We start from the raw sequence: 13,844 nt of genomic DNA on the forward strand, positions 1-13,844 counted from the left end.
AGCAGACTCTCCAACATCTTGTAAGGTAACACTGACCAAAAGTCTCGTCAGTATAAGACAGACCAAACCTCCTTGTTTATGAAATAAACAAAAACCTCCACACCCTTATTCTTTTCATTTATGTGTCACTCCTCACAAACTTCCATTCTTTTCTCCATAACTCTCTTCCTATCTTTCCAATAGGTTTTCTGAAATGAGCATAGTATGTAAAATATGGATTTTAGTACCATTTGGATGAGGTTTCTCTTCTCCTCCAATTTTTGGGACAATGTTAAAATAACACAGATCTTCAGATGACAGTCTGGCAATAGCTCAAAATCTGGGAAGACAGAGAATCCTTTGGAGAAATTGATGAAAATGCCAAGGATACAGAAGGAAAAAGATAACATCTTCACTGCTGGAACAGCCTCACCAGTTTTGCTGTGGGTAGAAATGATTGCACAGATGTTGGACATCACAGAGAAAACGGATGTGCCCACTCTGGAATCTCACTGCTTTTAAAAATCCTGGAAGTTTTATCACAAAACCATCCATGATTTGACACCAGTGCTAAAAATGCTGCTACAAACCCCACAATCAATAGGCTGGGAGGTGAATCAATCCTTCAGAGCAGCTCCTGCTGTCACAGTCATTAGTGTGTGCCACATCCCTGCAGCTGGCAGCAATCAGTGCAGGAAACTTTCCTTTTGGAACACTGAGAAGTTCTGCATGGATGCAGGGGCCAGAACAGAGTCACTTATTTCCCTTGTGACAGCATTTTTCAGGCTCTGAAACGTGGAGATCCAGCAGCAGGGAACAGAGCTGTTCTGGAAATCAAAGCCACCTTTACTTTTATAGAGCCTCTGGAGTTCTCTTGTTCAAAGTGTGGTGTAAATCATAAGTGCAATTACATCCAAATATTTGGGAAGCATTGTACTACTAATAGTAATTTTATTTTCCAAAAAGGTTGCAGAATCAAGGCTTTCATTATGTGCAACCACTTAAGATTCCAAGTTCCTCTTGCTAAAGAGGCAATGATAGCTTTGGTGTCTGGGCTAAAATCCAAATGAGTAATTACATTCTGCAAGCCTACATTCCTCCTCAAGTTTTATATGAGATAAAGTTCTTTTCACTTAGCAATGTTTCTTTTTAAAGACTGACGTTTTCCAAGCCAGAGGCAGCTGCATTTCACTGGTGGGTGAAATAATCCCTATGTAAACATAATTTGAACAAATCAAGTGCTTTGTGGTTTTCAAAACGCCACGTCCACTCCAATTCATGGTTTTCATTTGTTACATGCATGGGATAAAAACCTGTAATGCAAAAAATACAAAAGTCCATCAAATCTTTGATTTCAGGGATCAGCCTGAGCACAGACAATGGGGGAAAATGCTTTGGGCTATTCACATTTGCTTTCAAGTGTTTTGTTCATAAACAGCTTTTAATGAAATGACATTTAGACTGCAATATAGTGCATGTTAAAATAAAAGAGCTCCTCACCTGCTGAAACTTCCATTAACAAAACCCCCAATAATATGAACTGAAATTAAAAAAATCTCTGAACTTCCTCGAGATATATTTTAGCAGTCTCCAGCTCAGTAAATAACTAATGGATATGAGTTTTTGCTTGTGTTCAGAAACATAAACTCAGAAGCATAGATCCAAAGTGCTTTACTTACTAATGATTCTCAATGCATCAGTGCTGAGAGGTGCTGAAACGCAGGAGCTGAAATGAATAAGAAAAAGGCAGCAGTGAAATTTCCAGGCATTTTAAGGTGTTTGCAAATCAGAGCTTGAACTTAAAATATAGTTCTGTGCAGAACACACAGTGCAGAGAGCTGCTGTCTGCAATCTGTGGATCATTACTCAGTGGATGTTGCCATGTCCAATATTTTATTTCAGATGAGTAGTTATAGCCAAAGACATGGCAAGTAGCTTCCTTTGGATGTTTTTCCTCATGAATGATCCTCTTTTAAAGAATAAAAGGAAAGCTGCTCATAGAGCCCTGCTAGGAACAGGAAACCCCACTGTTGTTTGGGGTAGGATCCATGCATAGATCCCAGAAGGAAGAAAAATGAAAAAATAAAAAAAGAGGATGGGAAACTTGTGCTAATGGAATAACTCCTTTCTCAAGGTATGTTGCCTGCACCTTTTCTGTGGTTAGGGCTGTTGTGCTAATGGAATAACTCCTTTCTCAAGGTATGTTGCCTGCATTTTTCTGTGGTTAGGGCTGTTGTGGTTGTTTTATTCCTGCTTGTCTTGGATGTGCTGGCACACTCCTCATTCCCTTTCAATCTCCAGCCAGGCCAGGAGCACGTTGCTTCCTTGTGGCATAATCCAAAAGACTCAGCCCACTAGCACTCTGTTTTGTTCAAATACACAGGTTTATTGGACTAAAAACTTAGAAGCGAAGCAGAATAAATCATAAACAATGCTGTTACTGCACAACAGTTCTTACCAAGCTAAACCTTGTTATTGCAAGGTATTGATCAGACTGGTCGAATCTCTCATAGCTTAAAGGATTTTACATCATTTACAGTAATTACAGTGTCTTCCTAAGTGCCAAAGGTATCTCTGAGCTCCCTGAAGGACGTTCTGAACAGGCAGAATTAAGTGATAATTTCCCAGTTACTCCTGTAAAGCCAGGATTCTGTATTTTTGGAGAACATTTTATATTTATGTGTCTGTTTCTGAGGGTTGTCCTCTCCCAGACCAGCTCAGTGCCACGAGGAACAGCAGGTCGGGCTGGCTGTCCCCATGTCCCACATTGCATAACCTGGCACCATCTGCTCCCCAGCTGCAGGGAAATCCCACATGTGGTTCCAGTCACATTAAATCTGAAGCTGGAAAAGTGGAGACACTTCATGTTCCCTCTGAGCTGTGACTGAGATAAAAATACCACAGCTTCCTTCTGCTGTGCTTGTGGGCTCGCTGCTCGGGAATTTCGTGCTGGAATTTTGCCTCCCCAAATGCTGCCCTGCCCTGCTCTGACTGTGAGCCTGCACCCCATTTACACTGAGGGACCACTCAGGAAATATGCTCATTTTCCCTCAGTAAATAGGTGTTTTTCATTATATAATCATTATATAATAATTACACCCTTTTTACAGCCCAGCCAAGGGCTGGCACTCTGGTAGTAAATAAGTTTATCAAAGCAGCAATCACTGCCAGTCATTTCCATTCATCTCAACGACAGGCAGTGACTTTACAATCTACCTTGGGACATTGTTTCACTATTGGCAAAGCAATTGAGAGAAAAGTGACTTTCAATGGTTTTGTGTTGGTACCTGCAGGCCTGGGTTAATCCTTAGTGACAGGTCCCCACTGGCATCTCTGGGTAGGATGAGGGCCTGTGGGTGCAGCACCTCAAAATCATCTCAGTGGGTACCTTCTGACACGTGGATGTGATGGGAGGCACAGCAATTCTTCAGAACAGGAAAAATGCAATACTCCAAATAATAGGAAAATATTGACAGTTTCAGCTTTAAAAGTTTGTTTTCAGTCAGAGGCCTAATCCAAGCCAAATAAATAACTACAGAAACCTTGGAGCAGGAATCCTTGAATTCATCTCCTCATCCTGGCAGTGATTTGAGATATGACCTTGGGCAAGGTCAAGTTCAGATTTTCTGTACCTCAGCTTCCCCATTTGCAGAGGGGTAATAATAATTCTTACTCCACAGGAAGACCATGGGGCTTAATTACCATCCATAAAGCACCTTGAAACCCTTATATAAAAGGTTCTGTAAAAGGGCAAATGTAATTACTGTTATTACAGTGGTGCAGCTATAAAATATTCATGGTATAATGGCAAGTCCAGTGAACACTCAGAAGCTTGTAAGATCAATTACTGTGCATGAATGCACAAGCACATTAGCAGGTTGTACAAGATGCCAGGCAATTTCCTTCCAGCTCTAAGGTCCTGTCCTGCAGAGGGTCAAGAGCCTCAGTTTCCCACTGAACTCCATGAGAGGCCCTTGAAAATGGCAGGAAAGTTGGGTTTGAGTACTTTGCAGGCTTAGAATCCTAAAAGAGAAGTAAAAATCCTTGTCATGGAAGAAAACAAAGAAAAAAAAGAAAAAAAAGAAATTTTTTTTTTAATTGATCAGAAACTTTTTAGTAAAGTTCAGTGATGGGTTATGCTGGTACCAAGCACCCAAGAATGGAGGGTTGGATCCACAACTGCTACAAATCAAATAAACCATGGCACCATTTCTAAAGTCAGTGCAGCTACGCTGTTTTATGATAGTGATGGTCTTAAGAACACAATGCATTCTTGACTTTTTTTTTAGATACGAATGAGAGTGATTACACCAAAATAACTAGTGCTGCACTAATAAAATAAAATAAATAAGCAAATAACTAAATCCACCTTTTTGTTTTCCAGAATCAGTGATTACATATTCAAACAGAAAAAGTGTCAGGATTGGTTTGTCGTTGAAATATACATTAAAAGTTAATACCTTAGGATTTAGAACAGCAACTGGATATATTGTGGATTTGAATTATTCCTGTTCCTCCTGTTCTTGTATTTGTTGTTACCTGGAGGGTCACAGAGCCAGCTGTTTGGGTTTGAAGCAAATTGTCATTAATGGCTTCCTAACCAATTATAAGACACACTTAATAAGTGACAGTGCTGTTATGCAATGCAGTTGTTCCAGGACTTCTCTCTCAAGGACAACACTGAAATTTTTATGGAGTCTAATCCCTGTTGTCACATTGTCTGGCTGCATTTCCACAGACTTGACACTCCACACAGCCCTCCTTTCCAGCACACCTGAGCTCATGTCCATTTGACATTTCCTCGGGTTGGAACTGATGACAAAGCAAGAATTTGTAAAATATGAATCCCAGTATTTCAAAGGTAATATCAAAATTGGCTTCTGTAACGTGCTATGGGATTTTAATGTAATTTTTTTTGGAAGAAGAAAACATTTCTCTGCAGGTCTGTAAGTGTATCTCAGTGATGTAGAAAGGGGAAATTTCCCAAAGAAAAAGAAGCAGTCAACATTTCTCTTGCTTCCCTGTAAGCCCAGTGTTGGAGCTCTGGATGTTGAGAGTTTTGGGCTTTCTGTGCTGAGAGCAACTAACCCCCAAGAGAAGACTATATTTGACTTGAGGCTGTGGAGAAGGCTTCTAAAATTGAATAATAGAACAGAGATTATAAGTGTGTAGTTTGAATAGAAGTGTGTAATATCACATAGTAGAAAACTTAAAGTTTTAAGTTTTAGAATATAGTAACATATATAAAGCTAAGATAAAAGTTTTAAGGTCGTGGTTAGTTTTTCTTCTTCACTTTCTTCTTCATAGGTTTAAGTAGTATTTTGTAATTGGACAGAAAAGTCTACATTGTAAGACACAAGTAATTAGTTATTAAGTTAAAAGTAAAAATAATTTAAGTATAATTTCTTAATTAGATAGTTTTTCCTTAAAAGACTTTGTAAAGATAGATTTGAGGCCATTTCGTAACTTGCTAGTAAAATACTATAAAGCTCACACTTTGTGAGATTATAATATAGATAAGAAATAATAAACATCATCAAAATACTATCTCAAGCACTTTCAATCCCAGCCCTAACAGAAGCAGAAAAAAAGTTAAGGAACCAGCAGCCCAGTGGAAAGGCTGAGCCTTAGAAAGCAGCCCTGAAGCTCTGGAGGAACTCTAACTAAAATTAGGAGTTCTCAGAGCAAAATGCTTCTCCATTAGAAATTGTAGAGCTGAAACTTCAGTTAGAGAATCTATTTTCAGTGAAGACCAAGAAAATTGTGCCTACAAGTAGTCATGAACTTGCGCTCCTTGACTGCTGGGTGGATTTTCAGGAAGCTCTGAGTGTGGATTCTTCAGGATCAGATGTTTCCAAGCTTCCAGCACCACGAGAATTCATCTGGCCTCTTTTCACAGGGAAGGCACACCAGAACTGCAAGTCCTTTGACTAAAACCCAAATTTCCCAGCCCACCAGGCGTTTGACAGCACAGCTGTCCAGGTTCCAAGATCCCAGTTCCTGGCAGTCTGTCTCTTTTTCCACAGAGGAGAATGTGGAGATTCCCTTTGTCCTGCTCATCCCACCAAAAGGCAGGACCAGTGGGAAGCACGTTTTGATTTTGGAGAAACACAGGCAGCCTTGGTGCGATCAGACTACCTCAGTGAATTTGGAATGAAAGCTGGAATATTTAAGTTCTGCAGAACAACAATGCAGTGAGGAAAAAAAATAAAGCAATGCATCCTCTTTGCCATTGGTTCAAGATTTAAAATTTTTCATGGCTTCAGGATCATTTATGGAACTCAAATTTTCTTTTCCAGTGGCTTTTGCCTAAGGCTTAACAAGTAGATGACCTTAACAAAGCTCTCTTGGAGTACAGGAGCCCAAAGTTTTGCTGTAATTTCGGGCAAATGTCTTGAATTTCTGTTCATGTCCAGCACCCCTGTTTCTTCTTACATCCTGGTGTTTGTTCAAATCATATTATTACATAAATGTGCTTTGCCCATGAGAGGACTGAGGGAGAATAGATGGACAAAGTGATGAAAAAAAGGTATTTAAGTATTTAGTGAGAAGAATAATAATCATAGAGGGATATTCAAAAGAAGAAAATGGCAAACACTGTGTACATTAGCAGCTGATAAAATGACTGGTGAGGAAGATTTCCACTGTCTGAAATATTCACCATCCACAGCTTTTCAAATGGAGTTCATGATGCAACACATTCTTTTTTAACTGGAAATTTTAATACAATATTTCTTTTATCTCACATCTTTTATAAGGATATTCAGGGAATTTATTTGTGCCTCTTTTTTTTGCAGCATTGGGCTCTTCATCTCTGTTTGAATAACAGTGCAAGGTCAGAAACCTCAAATCCATTAAAACTTCTGCAACCTCAAGAAATTGAAAAAGCGAAGATTTAAAAAAATAATAATCCTTTCAGCAGCCAAGATGAGATGAGCTCACAGCTGATGGGTAGAATTACGTAAAATTCCTGCCCAAAGAAAGTCCAGCCATGCAATGGTTCAGGCCAATCTTTCCCTCCTGCACATCCCAATCTGTGGGACCACTGGCAATATTCATATTAGATGTGCATAAACCCTTATAAAACACCAGGTCTGACCAAATGAATGAGTTCAACACCTCCAAATATCACGAGTTTTGCAAGAAAATCTTGCCCATTTCACTTCAATACCTTCCCATTCTGCATGTCTTTTGCTGTGCTCTTCAAACACAGGGGAAATTTCCTCCTGCAGTAACAATTCACAGAACGAGTGTTTGAACAATCAGAATTTGTGAACAATAAGTTTATGCATATGCATTAGCTGTCCTAAAACTTCTGTTTCATGAATAATCATAAAGATAATGCTGCTGATTCCCTGACTCAGGCAGGATGTCATTTTGGGTCTCATACTTTAAAGATGATAAAAATTAGGACATTTCAGGCATGAGAGTGACACCAAGAGTGATGACAATGGAAATATCAAGGCTGCAGTGAGTGATGTGATAGATGAGAACACTGAAGAAATTTAAGAAGGGTGGGAAAGAATAAGAAAGATGAAACCTGTGATGGATTTATTTCCCAAAGATATAATATAAGAATACTGGATATGGTACAGAGGGGAAAAACCAGCTTGCCTCAGAAAGATAGAAGGGTAAGAAGATAAGTTAAAGCATATTTCCCACAGCAGGCTCTAGAAGGATCATTCAAAGCAGTAGGGAATAATCTGGGAGCTGCAGTTTGTGCCAGGCAGAGGCAAGGATGGATGGTGTGACACTGGGATGCACAACTGGGTGTTTAGGTCACCAACAAGATTTTTATCTTGTCTGGAAAATCCTGGCTCCTCCAGATGTGATGGATGCAGAGCCAAGCAGCCTTGCAGCTAACCTGGGTGATAACAGGAAACAATGCCCAGTGGATTCTGAAGGAAGGGGGCTGGTGAGAGAGGAAAGAAAGGCAAAATCCAGCCAGCTTACAATGGGAAAATGAGGATTTAATAGGGTTTTATTAAGCCATCCCAGAAGAGCTGTCAGAGAGCCAGTCTGATACATGAGAGTAAGGCTGAGGGAGATACATCACAGGCTGAGAGCTGTGAGGCTTCAGAAAGGAGCTAATAGCTTTCCATCTTTCATGTAGGCTGGGCATGGACTGAAGTTCCCTGCTCAAAACACGTTCTCTACAAGGGGAATTTCATCCCCCATCAAATCACAGTCACCTCTCTGGTGGGTTGGCCAGTTTCATCTTCCCTGCTAACACTACCAAATAGCATTGGAAGAGTTAGCCGAGAGTAATTTCCCCTCTTTGAAACTAATAAATTAATTTATGTGAGCAAAATGTAATTATCCAAGCTGAAATCCAGCCAGCAGATTGGTTTCACATTTCTGCTGAAGCAAAAGCAGCAGAAATAGACAGGATTCCTTCTTAAGCTGGAGCATGTATTGAATCCTGGCTCTAGTGGAGTGAGAGGGACCTGAAGAATTGCTCCTGAAAGGTGCTGAGTTAATCATAGCCCTCCCTCTCCTCAGTGTGACAAAGGTGCTCAACAACTTTCCTCATGGCCTGGTGCAAGTACATGGAGGAGGGTAATTTGAAAAGCTGACCTTTGTGAGGGCAAAGGGAGATTTACTCACATCTCCTACTGGTACAGGAATTGGCCAATAAACATTTCCTTCGTGCTGCCAAAAATAAGCTTTGTGTTGATCAATCCTGACCTGCAAGGGAATCAGACTTAACAACATCATAGTCCCAAAAGGCCTGGCTGGAAGATGGCCAGGGCATAATTCAGGGTAGAAAATCTATCAGGTTGGACTCACGGAGTGTGCCTTAACACAGCTGGGGATGAGGAGAGCTGTGGCATTCACATTCTCTGAACATGATTTTTTCACCCAGGGTTTTTCTCCTGGCAAGCTGAAAGGCAATGAGAGGCCTCAGAGAAAAGGAAAACAATTCCTATTTCATTTGCTTCTCCTGTGTTGTGCTCATGTGGAATGTGTTTGGAGATTGTTTACCCACAGGTGATTGTTTCACTGCATTCTGCTGTGAGTTGTTTTCACTCTTTGCCCAATTGGGGCCAAGCTGTGTTGGGACTCTGGAAAGAGTCACGAGTTTTCATTATTATCTTTTTAGCATTGAGTAAGTATTTTTTAGTATAGTATAGTATTCTTTAATATAATATAGTATAATAAAGTAATAAATTAACCTTTTAATAAGATAGATTCCTCCTCATCATTCTTTCCTTTGTCGGTAGCCCTGCATTTACAATAGTGAGCCAAAATCCAGCCTCATATTGCCCAGACAAGAATTCCCTGGTGGGTCTGAGTGCCAGGTCTGAGGTTTAGCACCTCAGCCTGGCCTGAGGGGTGAGTGGCTGGAGACAGGAGCAGAGAAACTCAGGGCTGGGAGATTTTAATGTGGCTGTTCTCGGCCATGGCAGCTCCTCCTCTGGCACGTCCTTGCTGCACAGAAGGCACAGTCTTGCCTTTGTAGTTAGAGATAAAGCAGGAGTCTCAAAGCAGGTCCCCTGAGCATCTGTGTCACTGCACATTTTGCTGTTTCATTTGTGCTCTGCAATGTGCCACTGAAAGAGGTGATTTCTGTTTGTGGTATTACATCACCTCTAGGATTATATTTTGAAAATGTGTCTTATCTACCATGTCACATTTGTTTCCTCTTCTAATGAGCTGATACCAATGAGCCCACCTGTGGAATTACTCCTTAAAAACAGACCATGAAAAAAAAAAACCCCAAAAAAAAACAAAAGAAGAAGAAGAAATTAAATATTTACTGGCATGTCTGCCTAACTGTCCTTTCCGGCTGTCTGCTTTAAGGTTCTTTGAGGATTAATTACTTGATGCTCATGGAATTATCTGAAAATAAAATGAGCTGCACTGTTGGAATTCACCCATGCAATTCCTGCAATTCCATAAAGAATTTTGTCTCATTTAGCCACATATCAGTGACCTCCAAATCTGGGCTGTCACAAAACCCTTGTCCATTCATAGAATCACAGGATTTTGGTTGGAAAACCATCCAACAACTTCCACTGCATCCAGCTGCTCCAAGCCCCATTCAACCTCACCTTAAACACTTCTTTAAAATCCTTGAAGATTCTACTTATGTAGATGCTGCCTTGCTTAATGAACTTGGATGAAAAAAGGATCAGTCCCTTCAAAGTCATCCAAAAGACTTCTACCTGCTGGTTTGTCCATCACTCAAGCTACAAACAGCTCTAAGGCTGCCTTTAATTTGTGGGGCAACTTCCCTTAATCCAGTTTGATTTAAAAAGAAAAGTGGTAATTATAAAGAATGGTGGTGCTTTCTTCCAACTTCATTGTTTTCATGTTTCCCTTGGAGTCGCAGCCCATTAAAACAGATTATTTGATAGCAATCTCAGCTTTCCTTTAAAACATAGGCTGGATCCAGCACAGGTGGTGATGGGAGACCTCTATTTTTATATATATATATATATATCAGTAATACACATCACCTGAAATCTTCCTAACAGCCACAACAAACTGCTATGAAATCCAGGAGGCAGAATCCCCTCTGTTCTCGGAGCTGGAAATTGTTTATTGTCAGAAAAGGAGACTATGGACTTAAAAAAACACAAAGGGAAATTTTTCCTAAGAGTAGGACTTGGCAATGACTTTCCAAAGCATGGCACATCTTGGCTTGCTCTTGCTTTCCAAAATTACCTACTCAACCTGCACATCAGTGTTTGCTTGGGGCTGCCACTGCAGTCAGTACTTTAAGGTATAGAAAATATTTACACTTGAGTGTGGAGTTCAGCCCCCGTCAGAACTCTGATCCTGAGGAATGCATTGTTTCTAAAAGGACTCCCAACACAGATTTCACTGCCTTTTAGCAGCTGACTTTGTGAAACCGTCTATAAATAAATGGAGATGCTTTAAAGCTTTTTAAAGTTTTCTAGGGAATCTGCATCCTTAGAGATCTTTCCACAGGTCTTAAAATAGCCTGAGTTCTCTTCCAAGGGTGTTGACTGCTCTAATTTTGCATTTGGGGATTGTTTTATCCCCAGGATAGCACAACACACAGACACTGTGATGCTTTCCCTGACTGGGCCCATCAATCTCCTTTCTTCCACTGAACAGTAGTGAAGCATAACAGATGCCATGGAATCATGGCACAGGTTCAGAGGACAGTTTGGATTGGAAAGGAACTTCAAGACCCTTGAACTCCAACACCCTGCCATGGGCAGGGACCCCTTCCATTACCCCAGGTTCCTCCAAACCATCCAACCTGGTCTTGAATATCAACAGGCAACCCCTCTCCTCAAAATCTCATTTCAACCACCCCCTAATATTTATATCTTATACCATTTATATCTTATACCATTGCCTGTAACTAAGTTTTCCATTTCTTGAAAACCCTGCATCCTCCTTGGGACACATGCTAATGCTTTGTATTTTCAGGAATGTTCCCTCAGCTTACACACAAGGTGCTTAATTTCATGGAGCAGTGATCCCTGTCTCATTGAGCCTCTAATCTAAAAAACAAATTGCACTTGGGTCTCATTTTATGGATACAAGTGCTAAGAAATAGAATTAAAGACAGTTTTTCTTTGTGAAATTTTCAAGTTTCAAAGGATGATGCACAAAAAGGACTTGCTGGAAACAATTGAAAGATTTCTGCTGTGATGTTTGCAGCTCAGCCATTGTTTTCATTCTCAGTTGCTTGAAATAGATTCCTTCTTTCTTTCTTTTTTATTTTTTATTTTTTTATTTTTTTATTTTTTTATTTCACTGCAATATCCAGAAAGCAGATGGCTAAAATACTGTTGAAATGATTTTCAGTGCTTAATTGGAAAAAATTGCCTTTTTGTTAATAATAACATTGATTTGTAACACTGCTTCTTTTATATACCTCCATTTAATTTAATTTTCAATTCCATAAAATAGAAACTTGGGGGGGGGGGGGGAATGAAAGAGGGAAAGGATTTTGCCAATTTTTAATGAAACCCAGTGATTTTTCAAGACTTTGATGGTGAACTTCTTTTTTCTTGAGATAAACCCTCAACCAGTACAGGCAAGCTTAACAAAGCAGCAGAACTTTTGTAAATCCATCATTTAAATGCAAGATCCACTGGGATGAAACGTGGCAACTGTTTAATAATGCACAGCAGCACTGTACAATAATTTAAGATGAGAAGACAAGGACAATGACACATGGAATTGAAAATGCAGCCTGAGTGTAAGCAGGCAAAATGTAATCATCTGAATGTGAATTTTGCCAGGGCAACAGAGCAGGAATTCCTGCACTCACGGATATTGCCATGAAATCTTTAATGACAACTTGTCAAGGTGTCTTTTGTGTCTTCTTCTTGGGAAATGACATCCCCAAACACAGAGACCCCAAGCATTGGCTCTCAACAACCTGGAGGAATGAGCTCCTCGTGGTGAATCCTTGTTATTATTTCTTCTGAATATTCAATGTATTTTTGGAGTTGCCCTTAACTGGATGTCATAAACACTGTTTAGACTTTGGGGCACCTGAAAAGGTCAAAATTGAACCACAATGAATCCCATTTGAATGTATGAGGGTAGGGAAGAAAAGTCATATTTTCATATTTATTTAGAATGTGTTTGTGTTTTTAAAAGTTTGTATGATTCCCTCCCTCCACCATGCCTCTAATGCTTCGCTATCAAGTCTCATTGGTTTCTTCTGATATGTGTGGACTTATTTTGCTGCTGGAGTGACAGTTTAATGCCAAAAAAGAATGAATGACCTGGGGCATTTTTTAATTTCTTCCCTTTAATGATTTGCAGAAAAAAAATGTCCCTTTTTCCAGCAAGGAACATCCACTAGGGATCAAACAGTATTTCAACTCTGGACCAAAAAATGAAGCACTTTGGAGGTCTTAATAAGTCAAAAAGAAGCACCAATCCAAAGACAATTCATTAGATGAACAATCTGGTCTGGCGGAAGGTGTCTGTTCCCTTTTCCCTTTCCCTATCCCTTTCCCTTTCCCTTTCCCATTTGTGCAGAGCATCAGCCTCCTGCCCCACAAAAAATTGATCACTGGGAAGGGAAATAAGAGCTGAAGGTGGACAACAAAAGAAACATTCCCTGGAGGAAGTCACCCTCAGTCACAGAAGAAGGAAGAGTGAGCACATTATGGACCTATTTTTGTATCATAACTCCTTTTGCTACGTGATAATGCCCAGGTTCTATGAGTGAAGAGGCAAAGCTCTCTCCATCTTCATTAGCAGGGAGCTGGGAGTCAGGGGACTTGTTCATTAGACAGAGATGTCAGACAGTCATGTAAAAAATAACAGAGCTGGGGTAGGAAATCAGCAGAGATCAGGGAAAGGAGTGGAGCCGGCAGAGTGAGGAGTGAGCAGAAGGAAGCACTGTGGTAAAGGCAGAGTTCTGTCTGGAAATCAGGGAAGAGTCCTGAAAAAGTCACGGTGAGAGGCAGTGAAGCAGATCAGTGGGATGGTGGGATACTGTGGTCAGGCTGGTGGGATGAAAGATGGGGAAAATATAAGCAAAAGTATTGGCAACCCTGGCTAAAGTGAGAAGATAAATACCATCCACAAAGAAACAGATATATGGATTAATGCTTCTGATTTCCCACCTTTTCCCCTCTTGTTTGTTTTGTTTCTCTTTTCATCTGCTTGACAGCTCACCCTGGAAAGGATCACAACTTTGGTTGTCCCTCTGATGAGCTGAGCATTTTGTTCTTACTGAACAAAGATACAGTGGTGGTAAGAGAAGAAACAAAGCAGAACCCTGAATTTCCTGAAATCCACAGGAATTGTTCCGTGATACCTGAAGATTTCAACCATGAGTTTTGTGTGCTCTTCACTAGGAGTCTGTATCTCAGTGTAGATACCTACACTGCCTTCATAGTTAATGACCAGAAACA

Source organism: Pyrgilauda ruficollis, unplaced genomic scaffold (assembly GCF_017590135.1).
Source record: "Pyrgilauda ruficollis isolate IOZ18807 unplaced genomic scaffold, ASM1759013v1 scaffold88, whole genome shotgun sequence".
In the NCBI taxonomy this organism is placed as follows: domain Eukaryota; kingdom Metazoa; phylum Chordata; class Aves; order Passeriformes; family Passeridae; genus Pyrgilauda; species Pyrgilauda ruficollis.